At 38.3% G+C, this 27,982-nt stretch overlaps 1 protein-coding gene, 1 long non-coding RNA gene and 1 pseudogene across 4 annotated transcripts in view; 2 read left to right on the top strand and 1 right to left on the bottom strand.

The window, feature by feature from the left end:
• MLIP (muscular LMNA interacting protein) overlaps positions 1 to 27,982 on the top strand; it is a 164,826-nt gene that overhangs the window by 130,571 nt on the left and 6,273 nt on the right. The window lies entirely within an intron of this gene.
• Positions 620 to 27,140, bottom strand: LOC116762620. 3 transcript variants are annotated; one of them, XR_004352303.1, is made up of 4 exons: positions 27,129 to 27,140; positions 16,484 to 16,491; positions 6,352 to 6,355; positions 1,383 to 1,959 (listed from the first exon to the last, which is right to left on the bottom strand). It is a non-coding gene; the product is annotated as an uncharacterized LOC116762620 (long non-coding RNA). The 3 variants fall into 3 exon arrangements; XR_004352304.1 differs by lacking the exons at positions 1,383 to 1,959; positions 6,352 to 6,355 and adding an exon at positions 620 to 1,079; XR_004352302.1 differs by lacking the exons at positions 6,352 to 6,355; positions 16,484 to 16,491; positions 27,129 to 27,140 and adding exons at positions 5,296 to 5,299; positions 11,453 to 11,462.
• On the top strand, positions 3,085 to 3,765 carry LOC116762619 (annotated as a pseudogene).

Raw genomic sequence — 27,982 nt, 5'->3', positions numbered from 1 at the left:
TTTCACTCCACAAAACAAATAACCCTTCTACCAACAGCAATCATAATATCCACAATACTCCTACCTCTCACACCAATACTCTCCATCTTACTGTAGGAGTGTAGGTTAAATCCGACCAAGAGCCTTCAAAGCCCTAAGCAAGTATAATTTACTTAACCCCTGCCTAATAAGGATTGCAAGACTATACCTTACATCAATTGAATGCAAATCAAACACTTTAATTAAGCTAAATCCTCACTAGATTGGAGGGATACATCTCCCACAAACTTTTAGTTAACAGCTAAATACCCTAATCAATTGGCTTCAATCTACTTCTCCTGCCGCAAGAAAAGAAAAGCGGGAGAAGTCCCAGCAGGATTGAAGCTGCTTCCTTGAATTTGCAATTCAAAATGATCATTCACCACAGGACTTGGCAAAAAAAGGACTCTACCTCTGTCTTCAGATTTACAGTCTAATACCTACTCGGCCATTTTACCTATGTTCATAAATCGCTGACTATTCTCAACTAACCACAAAGACATTGGCACCTTATACCTGTTATTTGGTGCCTGAGCAGGAATAGTAGGCACTGGCCTAAGCTTATTAATTCGCGCTAAACTAGGTCAACCTGGCACACTAATTGGAGACGACCAAGTTTATAATGTACTAGTAACAGCCCATGCCTTCGTGATAATTTTTTTCATAGTCATACCTATCATAATCGGTGGGTTTGGAAACTGACTAGTTCCCTTAATAATTGGAGCACCTGACATAGCTTTTCCCCGTATAAACAACATAAGCTTCTGACTACTTCCTCCTTCCTTCCTATTTCTAAAAGCATCCTCAATGGTTGAAGCTGGTGCGGGCCCAGGCTGAACTGTATATCCCCCTTTAGCCGGAAACCTAGCACATGCAGGAGCCTCAGTAGACCTTACCATTTTCTCCCTACACCTAGCCGGTGTATCCTCAATCCTCAGAGCTATCAATTTCATTACAACTATCATTAACATAAAACCACCCGCTATAATCCGATACCAAACACCCCTCTTCGTATGATCAGTCCTAGTCACAGCAGTATTACTCCTATTATCACTACCCGTCTTAGCAGCCGGAATTACCACACTATTAACTGACCGGAACCTAAACACAACCTTCTTTGACCCTGCAGGAGGAGGAGACCCAATCCTGTATCAGCACCTATTTTGATTCTTTGGCCACGCCGAAGTATATATTCTAATCCTACCTGGCTTTGGAATAATTTCACACATTGTAACTTACTACTCAGGAAAAAAAGAACCTTTCAGGTATTTGGGAATAGTCTGAGCCATAGTGTCTATCGGGTTCTTAGGCTTTTATCGTATGGGCTCGCCATATATTCACGGTTGGTATAGACATAACACGCGAGCATATTTTACATCAGCCATTATAATCACTGCTATCCCCACAGGAGTAAAAGTCTTTAGTTGATTAGCATCACTTCACGGAGGGAATATTAAATGATCCCCCGCTCTAATATGAGCCCTAGGTTTTATTTTCCTCTTCACAGTAGGTGGCCTAACTGGCATTGTTCTAGCTAATTCATCACTAGATATTGTTCTCCATGATACCTACTACGTAGTTGCCCAATTTCACTACGTACTTTCAATAGGAGCTGTCTTTGCCGTCATAGGAGGGTTTGTCCACTGATTCCCACTATTCTCAGGATACACACTTAACTCAACATGAGCGAAAATCCACTTTATAATTATATTCGTAGGTATAAACCTAACATTCTTCCCACAACATTTCTTAGGTTTATCCAGCATACCTCGATGGTACTCCAACTACCCAGATGTCTACACAACATGAAACACTATTTCATCAATAGGCTCTTTCATCTCACTAACAGCAGTTATACTAATAATTTTCATTACCTGAGAAGCATTTACATCCAAACGAGAAGTATTAACAGTAGACCTCACCTCCACAAACCTTGAATGACTTAAATGGATGTCCTCCACCCTATCATACATTTGAAGAACCAGCATATGTCAACCCAAAATGATCAAGAAAGGAAGGAATTGAATCCTCTCTAATTGGTTTCAAGCCAACACCATAACCACTATGTCTTTCTTTATAAATGAGATATTAGTAAAGCCTTACATAACTTTGTCAAAGTTAAGTCACAAGTGAAAATTCTGTATATCTCCATGGCATATCCCTTTCATCTAGGCTACCAAGATGCAACATCACCCATTATAGAAGAACTCCTACACTTCCATGATCATACATTAATAATTATTTTCCTAATTAGCTCCCTGGACCTCTATATCATCACCATAATACTTACAACCAAACTAACACATACCAGCACAATAGACGCCCAAGAAGTAGAGACGGTTTGAACTATCCTCCCAGCCACCATTTTAATTCTAATTGCCTTACCCTCCCTATGAATCCTCTACATAATAGATGAAATTAATAACCCTTCTCTTACTGTAAAAACAATAGGCCACCAATGATACTGAAGCTACGAATACACCGACTATGAAGACCTAAACTTCGACTCTTACATAATCCCAACATCAGACCTAAAACCAGGAGAACTACGACTACTAGAAGTGGACAATCGAATAGTCTTACCTATACAAATAACAATCTGAATACTAGTCTCCTCCGAAGATGTGCTACACTCATGAGCTGTGCCCTCCCTAGGCCTAAAAACAGATGCAATCCCTGGACGCCTAAACCAAACAACCTTAATATCAACACGACCAGGCTTATTCTACGGGCAATGTTCAGAAATCTGTGGCTCAAATCATAGTTTTATACCAATTGTTCTCGAGCTAGTACCCTTAGAGAACTTTGAAAAATGATCTGCATCCATACTATAATCTCATTAAGAAGCTAAACTAGCGTTAACCTTTTAAGTTAAAGATTGAGAGCCAAAGCTCCCCTTAATGACATGCCACAACTAGATACATCAACGTGACTCCTTACTATCCTATCTATATTCCTAACCCTCTTCACACTATTCCAACTAAAAATCTCAAAACATTTCTACTCCCCCAACCCCAAATTAATATTCACCAAAACACAAAAACAACAAACCCCTTGAAACATTATATGAACGAAAATCTATTTACCCCTTTCACGGTCTCAGTAATACTGGGCATCCTTATCACCACTCTAATTATTATATTCCCCACTATGTTATTCCCAGCACCAAATCGACTAATTAACAATCTCACAATTTCCATTCAACAATGACTAACTAAACTTACATCAAAACAGTTAATAAATACACATAACCTTAAAGGACAAACCTGATCTCTAATACTTATCTCACCTCTCCTATTTATTGCCTCCACAAATCTTCTTGGAATATTACCCCACTCATTTACACCTACCACACAACTCTCAATAAACATAGGAATGGTTATTCCTCTATGAGCTGGCACCGTTATTACAGGTTTCCGCAACAAAGCAAAAACATCCTTAGCCCACTTTCTACCACAAGGCACACCCACTTTCCTCATTCCCATATTAGTAATTATTGAAACTATTAGCCTACTTATTCAACCAGTAGCACTAGCCATATGACTAACCGCCAATATTACAGCAGGCCACTTATTATTACATCTAATTGGAAAAACAACTCTTGCACTAATAAGCACCAGCCTACTCACAGCTCTCATCACATTCTCCATCCTTACTCTGTTAACCATCCTCGGATTCACTGTCACCTTAATTCAAGCCTACATATTCACTCTCCTAGTAAGCTTATACCTGCATGACAATACATAATGACCCACCAAACCCACTCACACCACATAGTAAACCCCAGTCCTTGGCCCCTCGCAGGAGCTCTCTCAGCATTTCTTATAACATCAGGTCTAATCATATGATTCCACTTCAACTCAATAATTCTACTAATCTTGGGCTTACTCACAAACTTCCTAACAATGTGCCAATGATGGCAAGACATCATCCGAGAAAACACTTTCCAGGGCCACCACACAACAACCGTCCAAAAAGGACTTCGATACCGAATAATCTTATTCATCTTATCAGAAGTCCTATTTTTCACAGGCTTTTTTAAAGCCTTTTACCACTCAAGCCTTGCCCCCACTCCCGAACTAGGCGGATGCTGGCCACCAATAGGCATCCACCCCTTAAACCCTTTAGAAGTCCCACTCCTTAACACCTCTGTATTACTAGCCTCTGGCGTATCTGTCACCTGAGCCCATCACAGTCTCATAGAAGGAAGCCGCAAACATATACTTCAAGCCCTTTTCATCACAATCATACTCGGCCTTTATTTTACCCTACTCCAAGCATCAGAATACTACGAAGCCCCATTCACAATCTCAGACAGAATCTACGGGTCTACTTTCTTTGTGGCCACAGGCTTCCATGGACTACACGTCATCATCAGATCCACTTTTCTCATCATTTGTTTCATACGCCAAATAAAATTTCACTTCACCTCAAATCACCACTTCGGTTTCGAAGCCGCTGCTTGATACTGACATTTCGTAGACGTCGTATGACTATTTCTCTACGTATCTATCTATTGATGAGGTTCATAGTCCTTTTAATATTAATAAGTACAACTGACTTCCAATCAGTTAGTTTTGGTACACTCCGAAAAAGAACAATAAATCTCCTATTAAGACTACTAACAAATACAACACTAGCCTTACTATTCGTATTTATCGCTTTTTGACTCCCTCAACTAAACATGTATGCAGAAAAAACAAGCCCCTATGAATGCGGATTTGACCCTATAGGATCTGCCCGCCTACCTTTCTCCATAAAATTCTTTCTGGTAGCAATTACCTTTCTTCTCTTTGACTTGGAAATCGCCCTCCTACTTCCCCTCCCCTGAGCAACCCAAACAAACAACCTAAGCACGATACTTACTATAACCTTATTCTTAATCTCCCTACTAGCAGCCAGTTTAGCCTACAAATGAACCCAAAAGGGCTTAGAATGAGACAAATATGGTACTTAGTTTAAAACAAAACAAGTGATTTCGACCCACTAGACTGTGATTCAAACTCACAATTACCGAATGTCTCTAATCCATATAAATATCCTAATAGCCTTCACCATATCTCTTGTAGGCCTATTAATATACCGATCCCACCTACTATGCGCACTACTCTGTCTAGAGGGTATAATGGTATCGCTCTTCATCCTAGCAGCCCTCACAATCCTAAATTCACACTTCACCTTGGCCAGCATGATACCAATTATTCTCCTAGTATTCACAGCCTGTGAAGCAGCCATTAGACTAGCCCTGCTAGTCATAATCTCCGACACATACAGCACTTGACTACGTACAAAGCCCCAATCTCCTCCAATGTTAAAATTCATCATTCCCACTATCATACTAATACCCCTAACCTGACTATCAAAAAGCAACTTTATCTGAATTAGTTCCACAACTCATAGCCTACTAATCAGCTTTACAAGCCTACTCCTCCTCAATCAACTCAACAACAGCCTTAATTGCTCCTTAACATTCTTCTTCGACCCCCTCTCCACACCGCTCCTAATCCTAACAATATGACTCCTTCCCTTGATACTAATAGCAAGCCGATCCCACCGTCTGAAAAAAGCTTTACATTCCAGTACTGATTACATTACAAACACTCCTAATTATAACATTCACCGCCACAGAACTAATCCTATTCTACATCATATTTGAAGCTGCACTAATCCCCACTCTCATTATTATTACTCCCTGAGGTAACCAAACAGAGCGACTCAATGCAGGACTCTACTTCCTATTCTACACACTAATCGGATCCCTCCCTTTATTAGTAACATTAACATATCTGCAAAATACAACAGGATCTCTAAATTTCCTATTATTACAACACTGAGCCCAACCACTATCCACTTCCTGATCCAACATCCTCATATGACTAGCCTGTTTAATAGCTTTCCTAGTAAAAATACCTCTGTACGGACTACACCTTTGACTACCCAAAGCACACATAGAAGCCCCTATCGCAGGTTCAATAGTCCTTGCAGCTGTACTACTAAAACTTGGAGGCTACGGCGTACTACGAATTACATCAATGCTTAACCCTTTGAAAGAACATGTAGCCTACCCTTTCCTCATGCTCTCCTTGTGAGGAATAATCATAACCAGCTCTATCTGCTTATGTCAAACAGACCTAAAATCACTCATCCCATACTCCTCAGTTAGCTACATAGCACTCGTTATCGCAGCTATCCTTATCCAAACCCCCTGAAGTCACATAGGAGCTACCGCTCTAATAATCGCCCATGGCCTCACATCCTCTGTACTATTCTGCCTGGCAGACTCAAACTATGAACGAATCCACAGCCGAACCATAATCCTAGCACGAGGCCCACAGATCTTTCTCCCACTAATAGCCACCTGATGACTACTAGCAAGCCTCACAAACCTCGCTCTACCCCCCACCATCAACCTGATCGGAGAACTACTCGTGGTTATATCAGCCTTCTCATGATCAAACCTCACTATTATCCTAATAGGAACAAATATTGTAATCAGCGCCCTCTACTCCCTGTATATGCTAATCACAACACAACGCGGCAAACATACTCACCATATCAACAACCTCACCCCCTCCTTCACACGAGAACACGCTTTAGTAGCCCTACACGTCATTCTCCTACTACTTCTATCACTAAACCCCAAAATTGTCCTAGGTCCCCTTTACTGTAAATATGGTTTAAGAAAAACACTAGTTTCTGAAACTAGTGACAGAAGACCAAAACTTCTTATTTACCGAAAAAGTATTGCAAGAACTGCTAACTCATGCCTCCACACCTAACAATGTGACTTTTTCAAACTTTTAAAGGATAACAGTTATCCATTGGTCTTAGGGACCAAAAAATTGGTGCAACTCCAAATAAAAGTAATAAACCTATTCACTTCCTCTGCTTTACTCACATTACTAATCTTAACTGCCGCAATCATAATATCCAACACAAACCTCTACAAAAGCAACAAGTACCAACACTATGTAAAAAATATTGTCCTTTCCACCTTCTTCACTAGCCTAATCCCAACAATAATATATCTTCACACAAACCAAGAAGCACTTATTTCAAATTGACACTGAATTACCATCCAAACCCTTAAACTAACACTTAGCTTCAAAATAGACTACTTTTCACTCATGTTCATGCCCTTGGCACTGCTCATCACATGATCTATCATAGAATTCTCAATATGATATATACACTCTGACCCCCACATCAACCAATTCTTCAAATACCTGCTCCTCTTCCTCATCACTATACTTATCCTCATCACAGCTAACAATCTCTTACAACTCTTCATTGGATGAGAAGGAGTAGGCATTATATCCTTCTTACTCATTGGCTGATGATTCGGATGGACAGACGCAAACACAGCCACCCTTCAAGCTTATATAATCACATCAGAGATATCGGATTCCTTATGTCAATAGCATGATTTCTATCTAACATAAACACTTGAGATTTACAACAATCTTCATACTCAACCAAAACTCCTTAAACCTTCCTCTCATAGGACTCGTACTAGCCGCAGCTGGAAAATCAGCCCAATTCGGACTTCACCCCTGACTCCCTTCAGCAATAGAAGGTCCCACCCCAGTCTCAGCCCTACTCCACTCAAGCACAATAGTTGTAGCAGGAATTTTCCTACTTATCCGCTTCCACCCTCTAATAGAAAACAACAGACTCATTCAAACAATAACTCTTTCTCTGGGCGCCCTCACCACGTTATTCACAGCCATTTGCACCCTCACCCAAAACGATATCAAAAAAGTTATTGCTTTTTCCACCTCCAGCCAACTAGGCTTAATGATAGTAACAATTGGTCTCAACCAGCCTTACCTAGCATTTCTACACATTTGCACACACGCCTTCTTCAAAGCTATATTATTCTTATGTTCCGGCTCTATCATCCATAACCTAAACAACGAACAAGACATTCGAAAAATGGACGGACTATACAAAGCCCTTCCCTTCACCACGACTGCCCTTATCATTGGCTGTCTGGCACTAACAGGAATACCATTCCTCACTGGGTTCTACTCTAAAGACCATCACTGAAGCCGCCACTTCTTATAACAACGCCTGCGCCCTATTGTTAACTCTAACCGCTACCTCCCTCACAGCTATCTATAGCACTCGCATCATCTTCTTCACACTACTAGGACAACCTCGCTTCCCTCCTCCATGAACATTAATGAAAACAATCCCCTATTAACCAACCCTATCAAACGCCTATTAATCAGAAGCATCTTCGCTGGATTCATTCTATCCAACAACATTCCTCCAGTGACCACGCCCTTAATAACCATACCCTTACACCTAAAACTAAACGCTCTCATAATAACGACCTTAGGCTTTATTCTTGCATTCGAAATCAACCTCAAAACACAAAACTTAAAATATATACACCCCTCAAACTCCACTAAATTCTCCACTCCATTAGGATATTTCTCCACAATCATACATCGCCTACCCCCTCACCTAAACCTATCAATAAGCCAAAAACTAGCAACCTCCCTACTAAACCTAACCTGACTAGAAATCATCTTACCAAAAACTACAGCCTTTATTCAACTAAAGGCTTCCATACTAACCTCAAACCAACAAGCCCTTATCAAACTCTACTTTTGATATTTCCTTATCACTATTACCCTTGGTATGCTCTTATTTAATTACTCCGAGTAATCTCCACAATAACCACAATACCAATAAAAAATGACCAACCTGTAACAATCACCAATCAAGTACCATAACTGTATAAAGCAGCAATTCCCGTAGCTTCCTCATTAAAAGACCCAAAATCCCCTATATTGTAAACAACCCAATCTCCCAACCCATTAAACTCAAACACAATCTCCACCTTCTCACTCTCTAAAACGTATAACACTACTAAAAACTCTACCACTAACCCTAAAACAAATGCTCCTAGCACAACCTTATTAGAAACCCAAACCTCAGGGTACCAGGAGGTCTCTGACCTTCCTCTGTTATATGTGGATGCAGATATCCTTTGGGGTGTCCTCAGTTCTGGCTGGTACATGACCATCAATCCTATAATACATCACTGCATCTTTCTTTCTTCACCTGCATGATATGACTTCATTGGCTCTAGGTCAGCTAATCCTGAACATCTATAGCATGTATGGGAGCATCTATAGCATGTATTGCTATTGTTACCTACATTCTGGGAGCAGATAAATTCTGAGGCCATCTCAGAACCATCAGCTTAGAGACTCTACATATTCTCTCCTCTTCTGTTCCTGCTCCCTTTGCCATAGGGAACTCCACAAGATTCCATATTTGTGAATTTGCCTACTCACTAAAAAGTCAGTACTCACTGCACTTCTGTGGTCATGTGTGGACATATGGGAACAGTGGAAAACTTGATTGACCTGTGCACATGTTCCCAGCTGAGGTGAACAAGGTGATGTTTTGTTTTGTTTTTCTTACGTTATAAGTAATGGTTCTTTTCACGGACCATCTGGTCCCACGTGTTTGGAATTATTGTGCTTTTTTGTTGGTGATTTTGCTATTTTAAATGGCCCCTAAGCCTAGTGCTGCCATGCTGTCTAGTGTTTCAAATGCAAGAATGTTGTGATGGATGTGCCTTACAGAGAAAATGTGCATGTCAGGTAAGCTTCCTTCAGGCATGAGTTATGGTGCTGTTAGCTGTGAGTTCAGTGTTAATGAATCAATAATATATATTAAATCAGATGTCTTTAAACAGAAGACAAGGTAAACAAGGTGATGTCTGATTGGCTGATGAAAATGTAATTAGAAGCTCACAGGAACCCAATCCTGTATTTCTTCTCAGAGCTATGGTTCAGGATTTGCTAATTCCATGGTTGTAGTTACTTTATGGGACAGAACTACCACAAGTAATGAGAATCAGTTGTATCTTGGTTTGGATTTCCCTGAGAAAAGGATTCATATATTAGTAGTTAATTTGGGAGGTTCCAAGGAATAGCAATTAAGGTAATGGAGACTGAGACAAGGGTAAAATAAAGGGTGTATCACCAAGCAAGGTGCCACTGTAGATAACTGGAGCTTGAGTTTCCCAAGGGATTCTGGGAGCCAGTGGAGAGCAGACAACTCAGAGTTGGACAACCTGAGGTTGGGGAGGGGAGCATTCCTCCTCAGAAAGAGCCCTCAGGCCAAGAGAAGCAGGGACAGGCTTTTTCAAGTTGAGAGGCTGGTATTAAAATGTCAGGGTCTGAGATGACACATGTGGTTCCATGATTTATAAAATATATATCCACACATACCATGTTTCTGATCTAAATTTGAAGTCCGGGATCCTGAAAACCAAAACTTTGGCTATGAAAAATAGAGAGAATTTTCTTTATTTTTGATAATTATGATTTGCTACCTATAACTGCTGAAAAAATAAAGGGTACCAAGGAATTTGTGTCTGGGTGTGTGAGGCTACTATCTTAAAATTGTCTCTCATCTAGAGTCATTTTGCCAATTTTTCCTCCATTTTGCAATGCATTTAAAAATGTTTATCTTCAAAGCTAATAAAGTACCACCCACAACACATCTTTTGTGTTTAGGTGTAGTGCCACCCACTCTCTGTTTTTAAGAATTCAGTTCATTTAGAAAGACTCCTCTTCTCTGGCCCCATTAATACATTGTCGTGGGGTCTCAGCTACTTTCTTGACCCTCAGGTGAGAAAACCTACGTGCCTATAACATGCATCTGTGGAAAGTTTATCGCTCTCCCAAATGTTTAACCTTTTCTCCAGCCTCTGCCTCATTTATTCTGTCTTCCACTCTCACAATCTCTGAGGTAGCCCTGTCTTTTTAGTCTAACCCAAATTCTAACTCTTCTGGCCCACTTTCACAGTGGGTACTCAGAAGTACTCACAGTGGGTACTCACAGAAGTACTCAGCTTTGTGCACCTTTTCCTCTTTTCTTATCCCACCTACATTTTTGATCTTTTATTTAGCACAACCATAGGCTATGGAGACAGGATGTTATTTCTTATATTTCCAGCACTTTCAACTTGAATATTTCAGTGCTTGTCTCTGGAGTAGCCTCTGAAAATCCCTTCCACTCTAGCTTTCCCTTCAGAGCAGGAGAGAGGTAGTTATTCATCTCCCACCTCTATTCTTCCTGTCCAGAACACTTCTCAGCCCTGTCTGAGGTAGGAGGTAGATGGGCTCTGGGGATGAGCAGCTGGAATTTGTCAAGCTGAGTAAATTGGGGCTTGTCTCCAACTTCAAGGAAAAAGTTAATGGCAGGAGCTGAGCTCTGCTAGAGTAAAGGGATAAGATGACCACATCTATCATTCTTGGGGTCAAGGGGACCTCCCTGACTGCACATGTGCAGAAAGGCTCCTTGGGGGTCAAAAAAGCAGGGGATGTTATCCCTCTGGGTGCTGTCAATCTCCCAGAGGACTGCCCCCCAACAGTGGCATCCATCTTGGCTAAAAGATGCATACACATATCGGAGAGGGCCCTGGGCCAGGGCAGATGTGGGAAACTAAGTGAGATGATTTGACAGAGGTAAACAAAGACCCAGAAGAACTGCCCTATATAAGTGATTTAAATCACCTCCCTAGTGCACTCCTCATTCAGGAGGACACCTGCACTCTTCTCTGGATGTGTATTTCTGCCTTGCTTCTGTCTTAAATAAACAGCTTCTTTGTGAGCTCTCCCACATGTTGTGCTGTGCCTCTAATAATAAACTTTGTGCCTATTTTTACAGCTTCTGTCTCCTTGAAAAATTCTTGTTTTCAAGGGGGACAAGAGCCAGGGTGGCTCTAGTTCCAGCCACTATCCCCTGGTGGACTAGCAGTTAGGATTCCTGGTTTTTACCCGGGCTGCCCAGGTTCAATTCCTGGGCAGGGAACTAAGATCTCACTTCAAGCCACTGCTCACTGCTGTCTCCCCAAGGTCATGACCATTCCTAGTGCAGATGCCCAGACTGCTGTCACCATTGCTAGATGTTAGGGCAAGACTTTAAGGTCTCCCACAGAGAGAGGAAAATGTATACTCCTACATAGGATAACCATTCATCTTGATCTTTCCCAGACATTTTTTTTAAAAGTATACCAATGTCTTTTTCTATTTTTTGATATAATTTTATTTAAAAAAAGCTTTTTGGTAAGTAAATATTTTATAGGTGTATTAATGTAACAAACCATTTTAATCAATCAATAAATATTTTAAAATGATATGGTTTCAGTTATTTTTACTGAGCCTTCTCATTAGCAGGTGTTTTGATTTGATCAGTGGGCATACCTATAGTGAAATACAGCTTAAAGTTTGTCTGCAGACTTTATAATAAGACATCAGTTACTGACAATTTGGTTGAATAAATGAATTGTTTCATGCCTGTATCTGGAAAAGCAATTCAAACTCTTTCTTTAGTTTCCTTACCTATAAAATAGCAATAAAAATAGAATCTCTAGCATAGAATTGTTACCCTGATCAACTGGTAAATGAAACTTTCACATTCCACCTTAAGTACCCAGTTTTATATATTTTTCAACATGCTGTCTATTATTTGTAGAATTTTGGCGCTGGAGTAAAGAAATAATCCATCAACATAGCTAGTAGGACAATACTCTCATCTAATATTGCCTTTTTTCTTTTATTAGAATCTATTCATTACTTTTAATCCCTCCAAATTTATTCACATATGTATTCTCTTTCATTCTGATTTTTCATTTTGCTTTCCTTCCTCCCCTAGGCAACTATACTGAAGTGTTTTTTTGTTTCCGTTTTTTTTTTAGTATATTTTCTTTCAAAAGTTGCATTATTATTTTGTGTGTCTCTAATTAAATTTACATAAATGCTATTGTGTCACATACTTCACTCTTTTTCTGTGGGTTTCTATTTTTTTTAGCTTTATTTATTTATTTGGTTAGTTTCTGCTTTATAACAAAGTGAATCAGTTATACATACACATATATCCCCATATCTCTTCCCTCTTGCATCTCCCTCCCTCCCACCCTTCCTATCCCACCCTTCTAGCTGGTCACAAAGCACCAAGCTGATCTCCCTGTGCTATGCAACTGCTTCCCACTAGTTATCTATTTTACATTTGGTTCAGTAGTGTATATATGTCCATATATACACTACCACTCTCTCACTTTGTCCCAGCTTACCCTTCCCCCTCCCTGTATCTTCAATTCCATTTTCTAGTAGGTCTGCATCTTTATTCCCGTCTTGCCCCTAGGTTCTTCATGACTATTTTTTTTTTTTTTTTGGATTCCATATATATGTGTTAGCATATGGTATTTGTTTTCCTCTTTCTAACTTCACTCTGTATGACAGACTCTAGGTCCATCCACCTCACTACAAATAACTCAATTTTGTTTCTTTTTATGGCTGAGTAATATTCCATTGTATATATGTGCCACATCTTCTTTATCCATTCATCTGTCAATGGACACTTAGGTTGCTTCCATGTCCTGGCTATTGTAAATAGAGCTGCAATGAACATTGTGGTACATGACTCTTTTTGAAATATGGCTTTCTCAGGGTATATGCCCAGTAGTGGGATTTCTGGGTTATATGGTAGTTCTATTTTTAGTTTTTTAAAGAACCTCCATACTGTTTTCCATAGTGGCTGTATCAATTTACATTCCCACCAATGGACAGCTCATCCAAAATGAAAACAAATAAGGAAACACAAGCTTTAAATGATACATTAAACAAGATGGACTTAATTGATATTTATAAGACATTCCATCCAAAAACAGCAGAATACACATTATTCTCAAGTGCTCATGGAACATTCTCCAGGATAGATCATATCTTGGGCCACAAATCAAGCCTTGGTAAATTTAAGAAAATTGAAATCATATCAAGTATCTTTTCTGACCACAACGCTATGAGACTAGATATCAATTACAGGGAAAAAATCTGTAAAAAATACAAACGCATGGAGGCTAAACAATGCACTACTTAATAACCAAGGGATCACTGAAGAAATCAAAAAATACATAGAAACAAATGACAATGAAAACACGACAACCCAAAACCTATGGTATGCAGTAAAAGCAGTTCTAAGAGGGAAGTTTTTAGCAATACAATCCTACCTTAAGAAACAAGAAACACCTCAAATAAACAACCTAACCTTCTGTGGGTTTCTTTTTTCTCATCAGTAATAGTAGCGTATTGGGTTTGGTTCCAAAACTCTTACTCTTGGAGATAAACTGGGCTGACTGCATCAGAATTACCTGGAGATCTTAGACAAATGCAAATTAATGGGACTTAGTTGGAACTTCTAAACTCAGAACTTCCACTGGCCTGAGTGATCTTAAAGTATTTACTCCATTGAAAAGTCTATGCTTCCTCCATGATAGCAAGAATTTCCTCTTTCACTTTTTAAATTCTGTAATGATTCAGCAAGAAAATGAACTTCATTATGAAAAATAACTTTACAAAGAAAAACTGTTTATACTGACATGTTTATAAGTGTTTGATTATAATTGATTTTTTTCTCATAAAACCCCTAGTAAGTAAAAACAACTGTTAAATAGTATATATACATACTTAGGTCATAGGATTTTTTTTTTTTATTAGAGTAAGTTGTAAAATGTAAGGTTGAGTTCTTAGTCAAAATTGTACCTATGTGCTTGTAGCATTTACAATTGGGTTGAGTGTTTATACATCCAGTATTCTTGGACTTTTTGAATCAGAGGTACATATCTTTTTTCCAGTGCACTACTTCAATCATTAAAAGTCATTTCTCTTTGAAAAAATACCACAGCTGCCAACATGCACTTTCTTATGATTTACTTTTTAAGAAATTAAAGTGTCTTTTTCATAAAAAGAGATTTTAAAATATGACAATCTTTTATATTAGAATTATGTTTTTACTAAGAAAGATGAAGTATTTTACTTGAAATGTATTTTATCCTTATGATATGTCAACAGAATATTTACTGATCCATTTTATTAGGCTGTTTTCCAAGCAGCTGCTTTTGAGATTGTAGATTAAGAATAAAAAGGAAATATAACTTCTCTGTGATGAAAAATGAGAGTTCAGTGAGCAAAATGGTGGTGTTTTCAGCCCAATTCCATCCATTATTTGTCTTTTCTACATAAAGGATCATTCCACTTATAATAAGCCAAGGGTGAGACATCTATTAGAATAGTGAGGAATCTACCTAGAAAATGTATTATGAATGAGAAGTACACAGTTTCAGAAATAGGAGGGAAAAAAAATGATTGTAATAGACAGTCACATCTTTGAGGGAATTAGGTCCTACTGACTTTTATTTTCACATACAGAGTATTAGGGGGTAGGTGCATGGACTATGAATGAGGTAGGAAGCCAAGGAAGGAAAGAAACTTTTATATCCAGGATGGTCAGAGGGACAGGTCTCTCCATAAATTGGCTTTAGTCTGCTTCCTAGATCATGACCATCCTTTCTTTAAAAGTTTTGGATATTTCACCTTTAATGTTGACTTTTCTCATTCTTTTTTCCCCTATTTTTATCTCCTACTTCTTAATTTTCAAATTTAATCCATTTGTGAAGTTTATATTTTTACCATTATTGAGAATATCTTAACTGGTACAATCATTGCATAACTACTTGGAGAACTGACCCTATGAACCTATAGAAATTCAATAAATGAATTAAAATATTAATATTAAAGACATATTTCCAATATGAGTTACATTTTTTAGTAGCTCCTCTGAAATGAGATCTCTTTTCTGAGGTTTCTTTTGATATTTTAACAAAATCAATCAACAGAAGTTAAAGCAGATTATGACTCAGCTGGAGAAGGGAAAAATTTAAAGTAATTCTAACTTTCATCAACTGCTTCAAAGGCTGAAGGGGCTTTGAAATAAAAACTTGTTTTTCTGATGTAAGCTGTAAATATTTAGATCTAAAGATGTGAAAAATCTTCTACAAATATATAAAGAATTAAGCAACACCCCTTTGAGCTAAGCAGTTTATAACTGGGCATAGCTTCAGAAGGAGAAAATGAACACTAAGTTATGTGACTGGGTTCAAGTTTACAAAATCCTTGTCCAATAAATAGCCTAATTCCCCACCAATAACAAAGAGCATAGACCTTGCAACTTTTTAATTTCAACACAAAATCTAGGAACTCTGGAGTCTGGCAGTTGACAAAGCACACTATATTCATTTCACAAAGATTTATTGAGTACCCCTTATTTGCAAAGAGCTGTGTCTGTGACAGTCATGCATTGGAAAGCAAGGGCCTTTGCCAGGTACCTCTTCTCTATTTGGGAAAAACAGATATAACAAATAAGCAAAAAAAAAAATCATTATAAATGATCGTTGTGACACCTGCTATGCAGAAAACAAGTAGTTATGAGCACATAGAACAGAGGTCCTGATCTCATGTGATGAATCAGGAAAGGCTTAGTAAGGAAATGATGTCTCATCTGAGGTTTGGAAGGAAGCAAAAGTTGGGGCCGGGCTGGACATCCAGGCAGAGGGAACAGCATGGTTAAAGTTTTCCAGGCAGGAAAGAAAAGGAACAGGATGAGCTTGAGAAAATGAAAGCAAGCCAGAGTATTGCGGAAACCACTGGGATTGGGAAATACGGTTTAAAGTTAGCAAGAAGTAAGACTGCTGGACTGCTCTTCCTCTCTGGCCTCATCTGAACTTGTGAGAAGAAAGCAGGGAGTGAGGTGAGGCATCTCCAAGATTTTGTGCAAGAGGAATTGATATTTATAAAAAGTAGACCACAGGCCACTTCCTTTGTAGACAGTATTTTATTTCAGTTTCAAAACAATCATAAAGTAGGTTTTATCCCCTTTATTTTACATATGAAGAAACTGAGGCTCAGAAAGTATAAATAATGTGTACAGAATTCCACAGAATGGGCTTAAATCTGGTACTTGACTAAGTTTTCTTAAGAAGCTGCCCACCCTCCCCCCCAAAAAAATCTATTGCTGAAGCTGCATCACCACTCTCTTGGACATCTCCCCTCTGGAATCACAGGCTGCCTTCTGGTTAAATGACAGGATAGGACGGAGATATCAGAACAGGAACTAAGTAACCACTGAGGCCACCTGACTTCCTTCACTTTCCAGATGAGGAAACTGAAGACTAAAGATGCCAAGTGACACACCCAAGGGCCAGTGTGAGTGATTGCCAGAGCCTGGGTTTATTGTGAACCACCTTCTTTGGCAACCACAGTTCCAAAGGTTAGTGGCTGAGAGAGCCATTGTTTATCTAAAACTCTGACAAAAATTTACTGAGGTAGCCACATTTATTGAAAAAAGTCATCTTGACTTTTGGAAGCAAAACCTCTTTTTATCCTCCTCATTAATAATGTCTGTTTGTGTTCTGTCTACATAATTAGAAATCCTTCTGAGTAAATCAAGGTAATTTATTTTCTATCATCATGGAGATAACCTGCCTTGCTCCTAATTCTAAAACTTCTCTGACAACTTTTGGAGTTAATGAGAATTGGATAACTATTAAGATGCTTTAGAAGAGAACATTTGAGGTGGGTGGAATAGGAGAAGAAGCTCTATAAACTCAAAATTGGTTTTTAATGTTTGAGATTTTTCAGGAAACAAAACCTGAGCCCTGTTGGCCTATGCCAAATTGTTTTCTAAATGGATGAATTTGTATAATATGTTCAGGAAGAACATTCTGTTTAAAATGGCTAAATGCAAACTAATTGGACTTTTAACATTAAAAAAAAAAAAGAATGCCAGTGAGCAGGTATTTTAATAGAAGCAGTTCTGAAAAATTAAGTATTAATTATATTTTGTTAGGTTCTCCACTAGAGGGCAAAAAGAACATATCAACACAATAGGTGCCCTAATGACAGGCTGGCATTTGAAACCAGGCATGTTTTGGGTTATCTCACTGTCAGTTATCATTTAAAAATGTACTTAATATAATCACAAGCAGTTGACTTGTATATTTATTCCAGGAAAGAAGAACAATCCAATTTTTATGTATCTGTCCCTAAGCTCACGTATTGCCATCTAGCTGAAAGTTTTCATTGTAATGCTTTTAATAAAATCACCTTAAAAAAAATTAAGAATTTGCTAATTCGAAAGAGATGTGCAGTAGGATGCAGGCTGGATGGCATTTTTAGAATGGAAAAGTATATTTGGAGAAAGATTCGTTTTAAAGCTCTTGTAAAATAACATGCTGGCCCCTTAGAATTGATAGACCATGCTTGTGTTTCATAGGCATTGTTTGCACCTTGTTCAGATGGAGGCACTAAGGAAAAATGAGCCCCTGGTGTTTCAAAGCACTCAGCTGCCACCTGTCCCATCCCCACTGCCTGGTGTCTTAGACCAGGTTCCTTAGAAGCTGAGCCTGAGACAGGGTTTCTGGTATTTGTGATTTGCTGAGGGCATGGCTCTCCAGAAAAACGTCCTGTAAGGGAGGGTGTACATTGTGATTTGGAAGGGCAAGGAGAAGAGGAAGAGTGATCTCAGACAGGCTATCCATTGCCTAATTCACAGGGAGAGGGCTCTGGAGTATAAATTGCAAGGTCACCCACACTTGAGGCAAAGGAGCTGCCCTTGGATACATCTTACCAGTCATCATCAGCTGTGGGTCTTGGTGTGGGTAGAGGGTCAAGGAACTCGGCGTTGGGATGCTCTTCTCAGCTGAGGGCGATGGTCTGTAGAAGGAGGCAGCTGCGGGCTCTGAAATAAATGAAATCCCTGATGGAGGAGGATCTTTGCAAACTGAGTCTTTAAAATATATGTATTTTGTACGTATGTATTTTGTGCTTACTTCGACACATACATATATACAAAATACATACATGTATTTAAAAGATATTTAAATATGTATTTCTTAAAAGATATTTAAGAAAAGGAATAGCATTAAAAGAAGGTTAGATAAGCAACTATCTTTTATATGGGGTTGATCCCTATGAAATCGCCTTATTCAATAGTTCTTGATATAGGAAAACATCAGTTTTATCAGTTTCACATAGTTCAACCTAATTGTTGGTCTCATTGCTTTCATTTATTTTACCTTTCTACTTATTCCATGCAGCAAAAGCCATATGTGATATGTGGCATTTACATAGTAAAGGAGTCTCTTATTTTGAAACTTAAGGGCAAGTTTCCTATGTTGCTTCCTTTTGCTTAATGTGACTACTGTTTTACTTCTTTTACTAAAATATGACCATAAAATTGTTTCCGATTGCTAAATTTGTTGAAGTTTACCCATGTGTGACTGATCAAAGTACAACTAGACACTTGATTAACAGCCATTAAATAATGATACCCATTTGTCCACATATAAGCCATATGTTCCATATGTCCTTTGAATCAAATAGAAATCTCTTTTGCACAAGAAAGATATCACAGTGGGATTGGACCTTTCCTCAGGTTGTATAAAAGTGTTCACTTAGCTCCAGTTGGACACTGAAATGCTTCCTTAGTTCTTAAGACATTCAAACAATATGTAAGATCACTCCTCAAAGAATTACAGCTCAATCTTTGGGACATCATAAAACTTTGGGACTATATTATTAGGAATGCATGTTTATGATGGTCACATCTTTCTGTTCAGTGAGTTTTTTTTTACCAGTATATAATTATTTTTGATCCCTTATAAATTTTTTTCTTGAATTCCATTTTAAAGATAATAAGGCTGCACTTCTAGTTTTATCTTGGCTCATATTGGACAGATACATCTTTTCCTCCTTTTTTTCAAGTTTTATATGTCTTCTTGTTTGTGTGTGTCTCTTATTGAGCGTGTATTCTCCCATTTTGATTTTTTATTTTATCACAAGAGACTTCTCTTCGTGTCTGAGATTATCTTATTACATGATGTTAATTCTGCCATATTATTTTACATTTTCCATTACTATAATTTCTTTTTTTTTTAACATCTTTATTGGACTATAATTGCTTTACAATGGTGTGTTAGTTTCTGCTTTATAACAAAGTGAATCAGTTATACATATACATATGTTCCCATATCTCTTCCCTCTTGCGTCTCCCTCCCTCCCACCCTCCCTATCCCACCCCTCCAGGCTGTCACAAAGCACCGAGCCAATATCCCTGTGCCATGCGGATGCTTCCCACTAGCTATCTACCTTACGTTTGTTAGTGTGTATATGTCCATGACTCTCTCTCGCCCTGTCACAGCTCACCCTTCCCCCTCCCCATATCCTCAAGTCCGTTCTCCAGTAGGTCTGCATCTTTATTCCTGTCTTACCCCTAGGTTCTTCATGACATTTTTTTCCCTTAAATTCCATATATATGTGTTAGCATATGGTGTTTGTCTTTTTCTCTCTGACTTACTTCACTCTGTATGACAGACTCTAGGTCTATCCACCTCATTACAAATAGCTCAGTTTCATTTCTTTTTATGGCTGAGTAATACTCCATTGTATATATGTGCCACATCTTCTTTATCCATTCATCCGATGATGGGCACTCAGGTTGTTGCCATCTCCGGGCTATTGTAAATAGAGCTGCAATGAACATTTGGGTACATGACTCTTTCTGAATTTTGGTTTTCTCAGGGTATATGCCCAGTAGTGGGATTGCTGGGTCATATGGTAGTTCTATTTGTAGTTTTTTAAGGAACCTCCATACTGTTCTCCATAGTGGCTGAACCAATTCACATTCCCACCAGCAGTGCAAGAGTGTTCCTTTTTCTCCACACCCTCTCCAGCATTTATGGTTTCTAGATTTTTTTTGATGGCCATTCTGACTGGTGTGAGATGATATCTCATTGTAGTTTTGATTTGCATTTCTCTAATGATTAATGATGTTGAGCATTCTTTCATGTGTTTATTGGCAGTCTGTATATCTTCTTTGGAGAAATGTCTATTTAGGTCTTCTGCCCAGTTTTGGATTGGGTTGTTTGTTTTTTTGTTATTGAGCTGCATGAGCTGCTTATAAATTTTGGAGATTAATCCTTTGTCAGTTGCTTCATTTGCAAATATGTTCTCCCATTCTGAGGGTTGTCTTTTGGTCTTGGTTATGGTTTCCTTTGCTGTGCAAAAGCTCTGAAGTTTCATTAGGTCCCATTTGTTTATTTTTGGTTTTATTTCCATTACTCTAGGAGATGGATCAGAAAGGATCTTGCTGTGATTTATGTCATAGAGTGTTCTGCCTCTGTTTTCCTCTAAGAGTTTGATAGTTTCTGGCCTTACATTTAGGTCTTTAATCCATTTTGAGCTTATTTTTGTGTATGATGTTAGGGAGTGATCTAATCTCATACTTTTACATGTACCTGTCCAGTTTTCCCAGCACCACTTATTGAAGAGGCTGTCCTTTCTCCACTGTACGTTCCTGCCACCTTTATCAAAGATAAGGTGTCCATATGTGCGTGGGTTTATCTCTGGGCTTTCTATCCTGTTCCATTGATCTATCTTTCTGTTTTTGTGCCAGTACCATACTGTCTTGATTACTGTAGCTTTGTAGTATAGTCTGAAGTCAGGGAGCCTGATTCCTCCAGCTCCTTTTTACATTCTCAAGATTGCTATGGCTATTCGGGATCTTTTGTGTTTCCATACAAATTGTGAAAATTTTTGTTCTATTTCTGTGAAAAATGCCAGTGGTCGTTTGATAGGGATTGCATTGAATCTATAGATTGCTTTGGGTAGTAGAGTCATTTTCACAATGTTGATTCTTCCAATCCAAGAACATGGTATATCTCTCCATCTATTTGTATCATCTTTAATTTCTTTCATCAGTGTCTTATAATTTTCTGCATACAGGTCTTTTGTCTCCTTAGGTAGGTTTATTCCTAGATATTTTATTCTTTGTGTTGGAATGGTAAATGGGAGTGTTTTCTTGATTTCAATTTCAGATTTTTCATCATTTGTATATAGGAATGCCAGAGGTTTCTGTGCATTAATTTTGTATCCTGCTACTTTACCAAATTCATTGATTAGCTCTAGTAGTTTTCTGGTAGCATCTTTAGGATTCTCTATGTATAGTATCATGTCATCTGCAAACAGTGACAGCTTTACTTCTTCTTTTCCAATTTGGATTCCTTTTATTTCCTTTTCTTCTCTGATTGCTGTGGCTAAAACTTCCAAAACTATGTTGAATAAGAGTGGTGAGAGTGGGCAACCTTGTCTTGTTCCTGATCTTAGTGGAAATGCTTTCAGTTTTTCACCTTTGAGGATGATGTTTGCTGTGGGCTTGTCATATATGGCCTTTAATATGTTGAGGAAAGTTCCCTCGATGCCTACTTTCTGCAGGGTTTTTTATCATAAATGGTGTTGAATTTTGTCAAAAGCTTTCTTTGCATCTATTGACATGATCATATGGGTTTTCTCCTTCAATTTGTTAATATGATCTATCACATTGATAGATTTGCATATATTGAAGAATCCTTGCATTCCTGGAATAAACCCCACTCGGTCATGGTGTATGATCCTTTTAATGTGCTGTTGGATTCTGTTTACTAGTATTTTGTTGAGAATTTTTGCATCTATGTTCATCAGTGATATTGGCCTGTAGTTTTCTTTCTTTGTGACATCCTTGTCTGGTTTTGGTATCAAGGTGATGGTGGCCTCGTAGAAGGAATTTGGGAGTGTTCCTCCCTCTGCTATATTTTGAAAGAGTTTGAGAAGGATAGGTGTTAGCTCTTCTCTAAACGTTTGATAGAATTCATCTGTGAAGCCATCTGGTCCTGGGCTTTTGTTTGTTGGAAGATTTTTAATCACAGTTTCAATTTCATTGCTTGTGATTGGTCTGTTCATAGTTTCTATTTCTTCCTGATTCAGTCTTGGCAGCTTGTGCATTTCTAAGAATTTGTCCATTTCTTCCAGATTGTCCATTGTATTGGCATAGAGTTGCTTGTAGTAATCTCTCATGATCTTTTTTATTTCTGTAGTGTCAGTTGTTACTTCTCCTTTTTCATTTCTAATTCTATTGATTTGAGTCTTCTCCCTTTTTTTCTTGATGAGTCTGGTTAGTGGTTTATCAATTTTGTTTATCTTCTCAAAGAACCACCTTTTAGTTTTATTGATCTTTGTTATTGTTTCCTTCATTTCTTTTTCATTTATTTCTGATCTGATTTTTATGATTTCTTTCCTTCTGCTAGCTTTGGGGTTTTTTTGTTCTTCTTTCTCTAATTGCTTGAGGTGCAAGGTTAGGTTGTTTGTTCTAGATGTTTCCTTCTTCTTAAGGTGGGCTTGTATTGCTATAAACTTCCCCCTTAGAACTGCTTTTGCTGCATCCCATAGGTTTTGGGTTGTCTTGTCTCCATTGTCATTTGTTTCTAGGTTATTTTTTTATTTCCTCTTTGATTTCTTCAGTGATCACTTCATTATTAAGTAGTGTATTGTTTAGCCTCCATGTGTTTGTATTTTTTACAGATCTTTTCCTGTAATTGATATCTAGTCTCATGGTGTTGTGGTCAGGAAAGATACTTGATACAATTTCAATTTTCTTAAATTTACCGAGGCTTGATTTGTGACCCAAGATATGATCTATCCTGGAGAATGTTCCATGAGCACTTGAGAAAAATGTGTTTTCTGTTGTTTTTGGATGGAGTGTCCTATAAATATCAATTAAGTCCATCTTGTTTAATGTATCATTTAAAGCTTGTGTTTCCTTTTTTATTTTCATTTTGGATGATCTGTCCATGGATGAAAGTGGGGTGTTAAAGTTCCCTACTCTGAATGTGTTACTGTCGATCTCCCCTTTTATGGCTGTTAGTATTTGCCTTATGTATTGAGGTGCTCCTATGTTGGGTGCATAAATATTTACAATTGTTATATCTTCTTCTTGGATCAATCCCTTGATCATTATGTGGTGTCCTTCTTTGTCTCTTTTAATAGTCCTTATTTTAAAGTCTATTTTGTGTGATATGAGAATTGCTACTCCAGCTTTCTCTTGGTTTCCATTTGCATGGAATATCTTTTTCCATCCCCTTACTTTCAGTCTGTATGTGTCTCTAGGTCTGAAGTGGGTCTTTTGTAGACAGCATATATAAGGGTCTTGTTTTTGTATCCATTCAGCCAATCTGTGTCTTTTGGTGGGAGCATTTAGTCCATTTACATTTAAGGTAATTATCGATATGTATGTTCCTATTCCCATTTTCTAAATTGTTTTGGGTTCGTTATTATAGGTCTTTTCGTTCTCTTGTGTTTCTTGTCTAGAGAAGTTCCTTTAGCATTTGTTGTAAAGCTGGTTTGGTGTTGCTGAACTCTCTCAGTTTTTCTTGTCTGTACAGGTTTTAATTTCTCCATCAAATCTGAATGAGATCCTTGCTGGGTAGAGTAGTCTTGGTTGCAGGATTTTCTCCTTCATCACCTTCAGTATGTCCTGCCCCTCCCTTCTGGCTTGTAGGGTTTCTGCTGAGAGATCAGCTGTTAACCTTATGGAGATTCCCTTGTGTGTTATTTTACCCTTGCTGCTTTTAATATGCTTTCTTTTTATTTAATTTTTGACAGTTTGATTAATATGTGTCTTGGTGTATTTCTCCTTGCATTTGTCCTGTATGGGACTCTCTGTGCTTCCTGGACTTGACTAACTATTTCCTTTCCCATATTAGGGAAGTTTTCAACTATAATCTCTTCAAATATTTTCTCAGTCCCTTTCTTTTTCTCTTCTTCTTCTGGAACCCCTATAATTCGAATGTTGGTGTGTTTAATGTTGTCCCAGAGGTCTCTGAGACTGTCCTCAGTTCTTTTCATTCTTTTTTCTTTATTCTGCTCTGCAGTAGTTATTTCCACTATTTTATCTTCCAGGTCACTTATCCGTTCTTCTGCCTCAGTTATTCTGCTATTGATCCCATCTAGAGTACTTTTAATTTCATTTATTGTGTTGTTTATCATTGCTTGCTTCATCTTTAGTCCTTCTAGGTCCTTCTTAAATGTTTCTTGCATTTTGTCTGTTCTATTTCCTACATTTTGGATCATCTCTTCTTTCCAGTTTTCTATCCAAGAGATATGGGTTTATTAGCATAGAATTTATTCATCCTACTTTGTTGTTATGATTGCCCTTAGCTTAGGGCTCATATTCACTTTTATACACCCCTGTCAATATCTATGTTTTCTCCCAGGAAGACAAGTTCATTTGGTCCCTTCCATTATCTTTCATCATGTTCATATTGTCCAATTCTAGATTTTTATTTCTGGGATTTTATGGTTATAATTTCTCTCCTTGTTTTCCATAGCTTTTTGTGGCTTTTTTTTTACGGCAGTGGTACACTTGCTCAGGGTGTTTTATTGCCTTACCTTCCTATATTTTTTGCTGCCTCCTTCTGTGTTTATTTATCTTCTTATTTGTGTCTTTGGTCCAAGAAAATTTTAAGGTGGGTCTTTATTTGACAAATATTCTCAGGTCCTGTATGACTGAGAACATATTTTATGCTTCTGTATTTATATGATATTTTATCAGTGCACCTAATTTTAGGTGATAAAAATCTTAGACAAATATGGTAGCATTTTTACCCTGATATTCAAAAGGTCTCACTCACTCTTTGGAATGGCTGAAACCTACTAACATAACATAACTAAACATAGTTTTTCCATGGGTTTTTAGCAACCAGTAAATACCCCACCTATTTCATGATTTTTAATTTGGATAAAGAGATATCTTGATGTTAGGATGTGGTTCTAGCAGGAACGTAGCAGGGAGTGAAAGAAGACAGTCTCCAGAGGGGAGATCTTAGGTTACAACAACTCTCCAGAAAGCAAGGCTGTCAGAATCCCTCAGGAATGGCTGCCATCTAAGACCAAGTTGCAGCGCCTGCCAGGACAATATAGATGGGGCAGGTGGTGGGGCAGAGAATACGCATGCACTGAAAGCTCAAAGGCATATAACTGACACGATAAGAGTGTTAGGAGATGCTTACATCGTTCCTGAAATGTGTCTTGGAATAATGCAGAGGGAGATGTGGGGATGGAGAAACAAGATCCAAGTCCAGGGAGACAGGACTGGCAGGCACCATGCAGGAGGCAGCCTTCCACTTGACCTGTAGGCTTACTGTCCTCAGCTCATCTGCCTACCAACGATTCACATATCCTCTCCCTCAAAGATGCTGCTGGGGTTGTCGTTTTAGGAGAGAGCAGAGTGGGGTCTGGTCCGGGGTCTCTGGAGGTGATGGGGGCACAGACTGACCCCATCACAGTCATGCCTGTTCTTCATCTTCAGAAACACTTCCAAATTTTTACGATACACCAGTTGACATCTCTTGACATACTCCTGGGTTCTAGGGCAAGTTTCTTGCAACTAGTTACAAATTAGGAATAGCTGGGGTGGGGCTAAGGCAGGGCAGGGATTGTATGTCACATTGGAATAAAATGGCTAATACCCTTTCTGTTCTATAGAAGAGAGAGAACAGAGGGAGAAAAATTCTGCCGATATTATCTTTTGTGAAGGAGACATTTGGTTTATGATTGTACTAGAGTTAGTACTAGATTCTGAGAACAACTGAAAAGGATGTTTTGCCTGTAGTACTAAGCAACTAATTGTGCCCTTAAAGGATAGAGGAAAGAAAGAGAACAGCAAATATGCTTCCTTGTCAATTCCAACTTCAGGTTCCGGAATTTATTTTGAGTCCTAAAATGTTGTTAGAAGGTAGATTTTGCTTCCTTTCGATTCCAACCCGGGAGCTGTGCAATGAAGAAAGTGAATGAGGTGGTTAATCCCCCAGGGGATTAAGATTTTTCAATTAAGAAAGAAGCAACTTTAGATGAAAAATGTGAGTAAACACGGGGAGGTGGTGGTTGCCTTCAAAACAGGATGAACACGTAGAAGAAAAAATTCCATCCTGCTGCCCTTTTGAAGGTGGTCTTTTGAGGAAGAGGGAATTCAAATATGTCCCGAGTCTGGGCCTCCTAGGGTGGAAAGAAAAGGCCAAGAATAAAAAATAGTATAATTGGGGAATTTACAGCCATATCTCAAAAGACCTATTACAAAGATCAGAACAGAAAATCCCTGTTTTCTTACTGGTATAAGACTCAACTGGTCCTTAGACACCCATATGTTAATGATGATGTTAATGATCAGAACTTAACAGGGAGTTGCCTGTGGGTTTTTAAAACAATTAACATGTACCAAATTCCAGCTCAGCATTTGAGAATACTCAGGGAATACCCAAAGGAATGCTGTGAAACTTCATAGTGTTTGTAAAACTTCACACGCGGAGCAAGTGGCACAGCTAAGAACTGATATTAAAGATCCCAGGTAAGATTCCATGGAGAGGTCATTTTTACCGTCGCTGTAGGTGTAACTTCTGCCTCAGCTGTGGCTCAGTGCAGGAGATTCCAAAAAGGAAGAACTCTTTTTTTTCGGAGACAGCATCATTTATCAATGAAGAGATTTTTGCTTCATCCAGAGACAGAAAGAACTGGCAATCACCTAGTTAGCACCCAGAATTTAAAGATGAGAACACTGAGGTCCAGAGACAAAATGGTCTTTCTCAGTTTACATCAGAAGGTAGTGACATAGACAAATGTGTAAACCTTTGGGCATCACCCAAAAAAGATGCTGTACCTTTAAATTCTAAAAATAAATATTCAAGCTACTGAAGTTTTGTAATTAAAAAAAATATCCCAGGCTAATGCAGATGAAATCTTTAAGACCTATGGATAGGAGTGGCATGTTTCTGATCATCATGAAAGCAGGTGTGTCCTCATAGCACATATCGTGAACTGCCCTCATTAAGGACAAACTCAGAGCACTTCCCATGTTTTGTTCCAGGAATAGAATCTTTTTTTTTTTTTAATGCACAGAGTCTAATCTCCTGACTTATTTTAAAAAATAAAGTATAATTGATTTAATACAATGTTGTGTTAGTTTCAGGTGTACAGTAAATTGATTCAGTTATATATATATATGTGTGTGTATATATATATACATATTCTTTTTCAGATTCTTTTCCCTTATAGGTTATTACAAGACATTGAGTATAGTCCCCTGTGCTATACAGTAGGTCCCTGTTGTTTATCTATTTTATATATAGTAGGTGGATATGTAAATCCCAAACTCCAAATTTGTTCCTCCCCTAACCCCTTTCCCCTTTGGTAACCGTAAGTTTGTTTTCTATGTCTGTGGATCCATTTCTGTT

The sequence above is a fragment of the Phocoena sinus genome, chromosome 11 (assembly GCF_008692025.1).
Source record: "Phocoena sinus isolate mPhoSin1 chromosome 11, mPhoSin1.pri, whole genome shotgun sequence".
Taxonomy (NCBI): Eukaryota; Metazoa; Chordata; class Mammalia; order Artiodactyla; family Phocoenidae; genus Phocoena; species Phocoena sinus.
This window is presented reverse-complemented; position numbering and strand designations above follow the sequence as displayed.